Source organism: Telopea speciosissima, chromosome 11, assembly GCF_018873765.1.
Source record: "Telopea speciosissima isolate NSW1024214 ecotype Mountain lineage chromosome 11, Tspe_v1, whole genome shotgun sequence".
In the NCBI taxonomy this organism is placed as follows: domain Eukaryota; kingdom Viridiplantae; phylum Streptophyta; class Magnoliopsida; order Proteales; family Proteaceae; genus Telopea; species Telopea speciosissima.
In genome coordinates this window covers 20,861,988-20,872,600 of record NC_057926.1, presented here as the reverse complement: position 1 = coordinate 20,872,600, position 10,613 = coordinate 20,861,988, and positions in this window count along the sequence as shown.

Below are 10,613 nucleotides of genomic sequence, written 5' to 3'. Positions count from 1 at the left end.
TAGGTTTCATGAAAACTATGATGGAAGTATTTAATCCGTAACTTTATAAGCCCAAGCTTACTACTTTAATGATCCAAAACTTCAATACATGGACATCATCATGTTCATCTTATACAGAAGTTACAAAAAATAAAATTTCAATGTCTTCACATATTTATAAGATTGTCTAAAATAACTTTATAGGATATAAAATGATGGAACATGTGGCACCAATATTCCCTCAATGACAAATTTGTAAATACCAGATATTAAATATGTGTTTTCCTAAATGTCACAAATAACCAAAAATGTACTTCATTGATCATAATATCTCATGACAATACAAAATGTCACGAGTTCCTTATGTATTATAATACACATATGGTTTTACTTACCGACTTGTGACTTACTTAGATGTCACAACTTTAATGGCACTGAATCCACACATAAAATAATCCAAAAATGTGATGTTGTAAAAGTACATGTATGTGACATAGCATGAGAAAAAACAAAGCATAAATAATTAATCAATTAAAACAACCAATATGCACCAAAATTTACTTTATGTATCCAAACAATACCTTAAAGGTCAAAGGGATACTTAATGCAACCAGACCCTTATGTGGGAGTTTAATTTAATGTCTCTCAAATTGAGAGTACACTTTAACATGTTCCTGACACTGTATGGAATATTAAATTACCCTTGACTTAAATGTTTATATTCTCATCGATTCAAGGTACTCTTTAAATTCAGGATCAAAACAGTTCAAAAATGGCTTTAAAAAAAAGCCTTAAAATAATTTAAAAAATATCAATCAGAAATTACTTCTGTAAATAGAATGAACCAAATCAATTTCTACGAATAATCCATAACTTGAATTGAACCAAAACAGATAAAATTGAGCCAAAATCTGAACAAAGTTCATAATTACATTGTCCCACTGGTCGAACCATATAACTGGCTTAGAGTACATAATTTCATCATCCCACCGGTCCGACCAGTCAATATGACAATGTGCTAGACATGGCATAAAACAATGATAAGTCTTTAACAAATAAAATTAATACAGGCTAATATCCATATTATGCATTTTCAATTTAATGGACTTTATAATAATAAGCCACCAAAAAATTGAATGGGTTCATTTTATTTATATTAAAAGTTCTCTTTAAGCACGTAACAAATACAATAGAAAAATTGCAAGTGTTATCATGCATAAAAGATTTCCTATCGTATGTCAATTTGAAACATAATGAGACACAAATTAATCCCTTAAACTGTTCCTATTGTTTCAAAATGAACATCACGAGGTAATATGGAATACACAATGTTCCCAAGTGCTGGCATTCAATAATGTTTCCTATCGTGACAGAAACAAACAATCACGAGGTATATACACATATACCCTATTGTTATAATGTGTACCATCACAAGATAAGTAAAAATTAAAACAGAATAATACAAATATCTCATGACACAACAAGATGTAACAACTTTAAATTCTAATAAAAATTGATTCATAATTGCACCAACTAGAAGAACCCAAAAGAGGATTGAACTAGATATGAATTAGGAGTTGAACCGCTCCTGAATCAGAACAAAACCAGACCGGTCAAAGGTTGACTGATCAAAGGATCAATCGGAACAGGTCATGAGTCAAGAATACGGGTAAGTGGATCTTGTCTTTGGGTTGGGTTTGTGGGTCGACCCGACCCGCAGTGCATTTTAGCATCATGGACCGGTAGATGTTAGCACAACGCCATCATAATGACAATAAAACAAAAGCTTTCAATTATCATTATATAAATGAATAAATAAATAAATAAATAAAAACTCATCCATTATCGTTGTAATAAAACAAAAACAGAAAATTATCCACCATCGTTATTATAAAACCAAAACATATCTTATCAAAGACCTTTTTTTGTTATTATTATTTTATAATAAAACAAACTTTTCACCTCCTTTCTTCCCCAAAACGTGAAACCGAGAAAACAGAAAACCCTTCGTTTCAGGGTTTCAAGAAAGGAAAGAAAAAAAACCATCACCGCCGCCTCCGACACAGCCAAACTAGGATGCCAGTGGCCTCAAGAGACATCGGTGAACGATCACCGTCCTCCGACGATCACAACCATAGGGTCTTGGAGAGAAGCTTAGCAAGGACTTTAGCATTATTTATATATTATTATTTTTAATGGAGTTAGGGGAGGGATATTCCTCTTTCTTCCCACTTTCACAGTTAAACGAAACAGGGTATTCAAACCCTACAACCACCGTCCGTTCACTGCTTGATGCGGCCAATATCGACGAGGTCCAAAATAAAATTCTGGTGAACAGTCTTAAGATGTCGGTGACCATTCCAGGGACATCCAATACTGGATCCATAGAACGGTGATCAGAGTTATTATTATTATTATTTATTTATTTATTTAGATCAAAACTTGATCAAAAATAGATCCATAAAACATTGGGGATTGGTCTGCCTTTTGTCGGCGACCATGATGCCAGTCTCATATGCCAGAATAACCCTACGGTTGCAATGAAACAGAGAAAAAAAAACCTTTGGGGTTTCAAGGCATAAACTGCCGCCCCTTGTGGCGGCCGAACCAGAGGAAGATAGCCTGGGAAAAAACTGGTGATCAATCACGGAGTTCCGACGAAGCTCCAACAGTGATTCAAACTTCGTGTAGCCACCGATTTGCCTCATGTGGGCGTTGCAGCCATGGTTTCGACCATGGCCGTGACCCACCATCAACCCCCCTTTTTTTTTTTTTCTCGATGGATTGGATCCAATCACACATGCAATAATTACAATAATTAATAACTGTAGCCACATTGATCAACCATGATCAGACTCTGATACCATTGATAGAATAATATATGCGGAATACTCATGGAGATCAATAAGCATACAAAATTACAGAGGTGTTCTTCGCGTACCTTGATCCATGGTTGTGGAAGCCAAATTCTTGACGATCCTTGTCGCACATGGACTGCGTTGGTCTGGTCTACCCTCTTTCACTCAACTTTAGATTTTCTCAGTAGTAGTCACTTAATAGGCCAGTGACAACTGTTTATAGTGGTGAGGGTAGGGACCAACCCTACATAGAAACTAGGGTTTCTTTCCCATTAAGGAAACAATACTTTAGGTTCACACATAGTAACTGGACTCATACAATTAAGGCAGCTCCCATCAACACAACTAAACCGATTTTGTTAAAAATAAAGTGGGACTATGCCACTCCACTTTATGGAAATCTTACAATTTCAGCATGGAATGCATGCCTATTGTTCTGGGTTTTCATGTGATACTCTGTTCTTTGGTCCATGGATCAGTTAATATCTTGTGATTTTTCAGTATGGAATATATGAACCTTTCCATAGTTGAGTGGCATCACATCTCCATTGTTAAACATGTAAGGTAGCTTTGTATATAGAAGGAGACCAAGCTTTGGGAATTATACAATTCTTTAGCTTATCATCTTATTCTAGGCTACTAGGCCCAGATTATAGCTTGAGCTGTATCTTCAGTTTGCTGTATATGTTACTCTTAGATGAGGAAATTTAACTACAGGATTTCACTGCTTAATATGATACTTTATTATTTTATTAGAAACCTCTCTTAGCCCTTATTACTGTTAAACATGTTAGACTGTGTTTAACATCAACATCAGAGGAGAGCATTGGAACTCCTGAATTCTATGATGGCATCTCATCTCCCTCTAGGCTAGGGGCTGAATTTCAAGGTTGAACCTTATTCAGTTTGGCTTGCGTTCTGGAATTCAAGCTTGAAGCCCATCTTTACTTTGGTTGTATATGTTCCGCGACGTAGAAATTCAACTGCAGGATTTCAGTCTACATAAAACAAAACTTGGAAAAAAGGAAATCCTAATCCTCTGTTAGCCATATTGTTGTTGTTAAACAATGAAAATGTGAGATCGTATTCATAATACCTACAACCATGAAGGGATGTAGTGTGTAATTATGGATCTTAACATTCTTAATTTGCTTTAAGGAGTTCGTCGCCTTGTCATATTCTTTATCTCTGGTTCAGAGTCTGAAACCATTTTTGGATTTTTGTCTACTGGTTGTACTTTTGCATCATTAAATTAAGCAGCAGATAAATGATAACAATGTAACGGATTTTCAGAGAAATTAGCTTATGAAAATCTAAAGCTTTTTGGCTGTTTAAATGTTCAGATAAATGATCTCAGAATAGAAGTATCCCTCACAGACTCCAGATGCCTCAAGGTGCATGGTTCATTAACCATTGTGACCAAAACTAGATTTTGTTTGTGTTGAGAAATTATATTCATTCGGAAACTGCTCTTCTGGGTTTAAGAATGTAATTTTCAGCCATTAATGTAGTATATTAACAATGTAAACCAGTTCATAATTATTATTGTTTGAGATTGTTTTCCTTTTGGATTTGCTCTATTGTGCTTCGTAATGACAAAGAAGAAGAGATAAAGTGGAACCCTATTACGTTTTCAACACTGACCACCTCTGCGAGGAGACAACTGTAGACTTGAAGTACATGTTTCAGTTGCCCTTTGCCTGGAAACGGAGGATCTGAATCAACTCCAATGAGGAGCGCATCCAATGAGTGCCCCCCCCCCCCCCCCAGAGCATTCAACGGCTGGGTGCGCTGACTGGGCATGTGCCGGGATGTGTGCCAGCACGCCCAGCCGTTTGATACTTCATTGGGCACTTATTGGGTGATATCCTCATTGAAAAGGATTTTGATCCGGAAACAAAGTGTAAGGATCCTTCAATGATTAGAGCGGTCCATGAGATTAACGAGAGGAGAAAGGGTGTGAGGGTGTGGGGCCAGCTGGATGACTCCACTCTTGGGCTTAAACAGGGTTAGGTTAGGTTGGGCTTTTTAAAACACCAGCCCAATCTTAAATCCCTTTAGTTGGGCCCAGGCCCGACCGATCCTGACTTTAGCTTTAAAAATCCAATCTTGATCCACCCTCAGGGCCTAGTTGGGCTGACCTTGGTTGACCCTAACCATGGGGCCTAACAACTATAATGCTATGTTCTTTCTTTTATGGCTTGGACATTTTAGTTCATATAAAGCTATTTCACAATTTTAGGCAACATTTGGTATGCATTCTAGTCGATTTTGCATTCTCGAATGATAAAAATAGTTGTTTTTATCATTTGAGAATGCAAAATAGACATAGAACGCATACCAAACACAACCTTAATATTCACTACGCTGACTAGGAGATAAAGTATGTTAACCATAGGACTTTAATCCGCTGCTATAACAGCAGGGCTGCAGGTGCCATGTATGCACAACGGGCCCCACATGACACACTTGGGACCTGAAGCGCCGCACAATGAGTATAGTAGCGCTGCAGTTACAACAGCGGATAAAAATCCTTAACCACATGGTTTGAAATTCTATCTATTTTAACCTAAGGTACCATGGGCTATTAAGATATGGTATAAATACCTTCCTATTAAAGTAGTACTATTAAGTTGTCATAGTGATAAATCAATCAGAATTATCTTTAGGAGACGTAGGAGTTGGGTTGGGCTCAGCACGAGAGTTGACCCAGCCTGGTCTTAACTCAGGGTCAGAAATTCCCAATCCTAATCTACCCTTAGGGTCAGGGCATTTCAGCCCAGGCCATGTTTGGGCTGAGGGCAGACCAGAACGGGATCTGGCCAACAGAACCAAACTTGCACCTTACGTCCATTCTCCAGTAACCTCTTCTCTCATTGGTGCTCTCACGTCACTGGAGCGCCCCAGACAAAAACTATTAGGCCTTTTTAAAGGTATTACGTAAGAACAATGCCGTCTTGCGCAGTTGATGCCAAGGAAGTTGCCAAGACGTGAAGCATCAGACTCTGTTTTCTTTGTTTGGTAAGCATCAGACTCTGTTTTTATTTTGATAATAAAGCATCAGACTCTGTACAATTTCTCTATTATATCCTTCTTCTGATTTGACATTTTAAAATCCATTAACTCTAAATACTTTAGGTTTTATTTCATCAAAGAAATTAAATTTTAGTGAGCATGAAATTCAACCTTTTGTTACCAAAAAACAAATAAAAAATTCAACCTTTTGAAAATTTTCTCACTTTTGGTACCGTCGAAGGGATATTGGGTCCAACGGTGTTAAAAAAATATATTATACTTTATAATACGGGTGTAAATGAATAATCGAAATTCGTCTTCGTATCCATTTAGCACTATCCGAATTCATCCGAAAACTAAACGGATACGGATATAGATAGGCTATAGCTATCCGAAAAGCTATATTTACATGTAAACGGATAAAATATCCGATCTGTATCTATGACCGTATTCGTTTAGCACTATCCGAATCTGTCCGATAGCTAATCGGATGCGGATGCGGATATAGCACTATCCAAGCCGAATCCGATCCTTTTATAACCCTATTTTATAATGAGAGAGAGAAGGGGAGAGATAGAGAGTTTTTTTTATTATTTTGTATTCATTTTTTTGGAGGGTGGGGGTTGATTTGTGAAAGTAATTAGGACTACTTACTCCAACTCACACCAAAGTGCTTTAACTTTTGATCACTTGCTTTCGTTTTCAATCTCAAACGAAAGTTAGAGGCCTAAAAAAAAAAAACCCTTGAATCAAGTCATTTTTTAATGAAAATATATTTTTGTAAAATAAGAGTTGCAAAGAGGTGGAGTGAACTTATCAAAAAAAAAAAAAAGGTGGAGTGAACTCTTGGAGGAGTAAGAGATACAATAAACTTGTAAACAGTTTCAAGAGATGCAAAAGAAAAAAATTTGTTGACCAACTAAAACTTTAATTGATTCTAATTTAGTTAGAATCGACTAGAATCACTCAAAACCTAAGAATTAGTAATAGTACATTTGGGTACTTCAATATTTTATTTTATTTAAAATAAATATGCTATTGTGGAAGTTGTCTAGTTGCCATTCATCAAAGCCAATGGTGGAAGTTAGAAGTTAGAAAATTTTCTTTGCTATTCTGATTTTGCATCAAGTTATTACCAGACAAATGGGGCTTTTACACTGTTGGTTGAATTAGGAGCTCAAGTTCTCTTTGCTTCGGATTTGCACATTCTTAGTTTTCTAACAACAAAGTGTTCTTTGCTGCGCAGGTGCTCAAGTGGAGTATTTCCTACTCCAACTTCTTGAACTCATTCTATTGTAGCCCCAAAATGGACAAATCAAATTAACAAGGAAAAAATCAAGATCGTATAGAGAGTGAACGAGAGATACAAAGAGAGTGTAAAGTGCAAGATGCTTACTTGTGCTTGGGTACACTCCGACGAGTAGCAGTGCCGCCGAACTCCAAACCTCCACCAATTTGACAGATCGGAGAAGATGAGGGCGCCATTGAACTCCAGGTAGGGTTTAGGGATATGGGAATGTCCTTATTCTTTGATCGCGAAAGGCTTGCATCGTCGTCGTCTCCGACGAGTAGCAGCGCCTCCGAACTTCGAACTTCTACCAATTTAACTGAACGGAGAAGATGAAAGGGGCGCGCCATTGCTAAGCTCTAGGTAGGTTTTACAGTACAGATCGCGAAAGGGAAAGTGAGAAAGAGAAAGGAAGAAAGGGCAAAAAGAGAAGGGAGGGTGTTTTAGGTATTGTATATTTTCACTTTTCTTGTTGTTTGTTTAACAACTTAAGGGCTAATTGCTAAGGGGTAAAATTGTACATTCATTTCATCCCGTTAGCAGTTTTCGTCTGAAATTAACGGAATGGACTAAAATGGCCTTATGTTGTAAAGTAGGGGTGTGTACTGAAATTTTGGGAGGTCCAAGTGGAATTGTCAGAAAATTAGTGGCGCATGTGTCTTATTTGGTCCACTTATGGGAGTATGCGTATTTATCCCAATCTTAAATTGAAAACCCTAAAATTATCTTCCAAATATTCTTAGAAATCTCCCTTTCCTAACAAGATTTAAGATTCAAAATTCTTACTGTTGCATCAAGAAATCGTTCAGCGGTCCTTCGAGTGCCGTAACCTGCAAAAGACCTTGGGTGACAAAGGAGAACCGATATGGTTCCGGCCTAGGACCCTCCGATGCCAAAGTTAGATCTCTCTGAGCAAACAGATGAGTGAATTGAATTCAAGATGGATGATGAGATAGAATACTTTCCCTTTTATAGCAGGGGGTGGTGATGTGGAGAGTCCCAATTGATGTGAAATGTCTTTGATAGCTGATAGAGTCCCTGAATAGCAGGGTTTGCTCTTGGTAGGTCATCTTCCGTATAGACATTGTACCCTGATGGACTTGGTGTCTTAGATGGATAGACTGTGGATAGGTTCTGGGTGTTTGAGTCCGTTGTGGGTACGTTGACTGATAGGCGGTGGCCTAGAGTCCTAGAGGTAGTGCACGTCTTGCAGTTGGAGGCAGCGGTGCTCTGATCTTGTCCGCGGTGTTTCAGCGCACGTCTGTCCATGTGCACAGGGGTCCGTGCCAAAGGAGGAGCTCACCCAAGGAGGAGTTCGCCCAAGGGGGAGCTCGCCCAAGGGGGTGTTCACCCTACCACGTCTGATTTTGCCACGTGGCAATCCCCGATTGATCAGCTTTATTTGGGGTTCATCACTTACCATTACACTAGCCTATCTCATAACCTACTTACTAAATTCGAGTAAACCCAATATTATACATACAATTAATATTTCAAGCACAACAATCATAAAAACTCAAATCAGAATCAAACACCTAAAATATTTATTTAATTTAATTATATGACAATATAATATAGTGTGGAACTTTTGACTTTGATAAGTCCAACGTTGACTCTTAACTACCACGTCATCTCCTAAAGTTTAAGCTATGACCAAACTATCTTAAAAAACCAGGGATATTATAGCTACCCTTTGGGGTTCGAGATCAACCCTTTTGCTCACTCTTAGTAAAGAAAATCCTATCGGTAACATGTACAATAGTTTGATTGAATTCGACTCTAGGATTGGAGGAGCCACAGGGCTCAACAACTGGGCATTCTCAATGTTCTTATGAATGAATTTCATTTTTACCAAAAACCTAAAATATAAATAGAATAACCGTTCAAATAATTTCAATACTATTCATAAGACCCACAAGCCATTCACAAAAAAAAAACAAACAAAAAAGACCCACAAGCTCAGGGGGAAGACTTGACTCCAAGGCAAGTTGATGAGTTATTTTCTATCTAGTACTCTAAAAAGTTAAAAACCATTAATGTCTGCGCAAAATGGAGGGAAGGTTCGGACAACAATGGTAGGGAAGAGCTACTGCATGGTTCTGAATCTTGGATTGGATTGGCCGATATTGGTTGGATTGGACAGGTATCAGTCGAGGCCAACCTTGAGATTAGACCGATATAATAAGGTTTGATTGGATCGTTCCTTGGATCGGCCAACTCAGTTGGATCGATTGATCCGATCCAATTGGATTTTTTATTTTATTTTTTCAAAGTTTTTAGATTTTTTTTTATATTATTTTGACCGATATTGATTGATGCTGATCGATACCAACCGATATTAATCTGATTCGATTCAGATAATATCAACTGATCCGATCTTAAAATCAAAACATCCACCAATTTTGATCGATACATGAACTGATCCATAAAAAAATGATTTTGAAGGTGTTTTGACCAATCCAATCGATTTATATCGATCCAATCCTGATCCAAAAAGATTTTGTTAATAACCGATACCCAATCCGATACCTACAGTTTGAACCTTGATTACTAGCGTCTAGGCTTGACTCCAGTCAAGCTAATGAGTTATTTTTCATCTAGAAGAGTAAAAAGGTGTTTTTGGGTAGGAGTAGACTAAAAAGTTAAAAACCATTAAATATTGAGGGATTTGAGCGAGGAAGGTGTAAGTGGGGGAGGTGTGAGGGAAGGTTCAGACAGGGGAACCTTTTGTTTTTTCTTTTCTACTCTGGAAAGCCAAACCAATGGATGAGTGGAATCGAAGAAAGTCAAAAGAATCTGCTTTGGTTGTTGGACCAACGGTTCCTTAGTAAACAAAGGCTGGCTGGTCAAAGTTTTTTTTACAAAATGGCTGGTCAAAGTCATTCACTCAAATATCCAAACTTCCTCTAATTTTTTTTAGTGCAAATTCTGAAACTTCCACGAAACGTTCATATTTCGAACGTCATATCCTTATCTCAAAGTCGTCACTTGAAACTTCGATAGAAAGTGGGTCGGGTTTGGCCTAACGGTGGATGAGAAAATTTGTAGTACTGGGTCGATTACCTTGAGGTGGAGTCACACAGTAACGCAACCATTGATTAGATCCATACTCCTGGAAAAATCAGAACTTTGGCAGAGCAGGCCATAATTTCAGATATCCTGTTTTTCGCCTAATACTTTCTAGAGTGTAAATTTTTGTTTATTCCTAGGGAGGTGATATACTTATTTGTACCCCACCAATGATGTTATGACACGTGTCCTCTTTCTAGATCGAATCGGCCAGACCAACATAAGCATTAGTTGAAGCAGTAGGCTGAGGCGGAAGGTCGAACCGCAATACCTAGAATTGGTCCGATATCAAGGACGGCTTGTACCTGGCCGGCCCTAGGAAATGCTCAGATATGTGTCAATCGAGCCGAGCATATCAGGACCGAGAATTGGGGAGACATTGGAGAAGGAAGGATCACTTCACC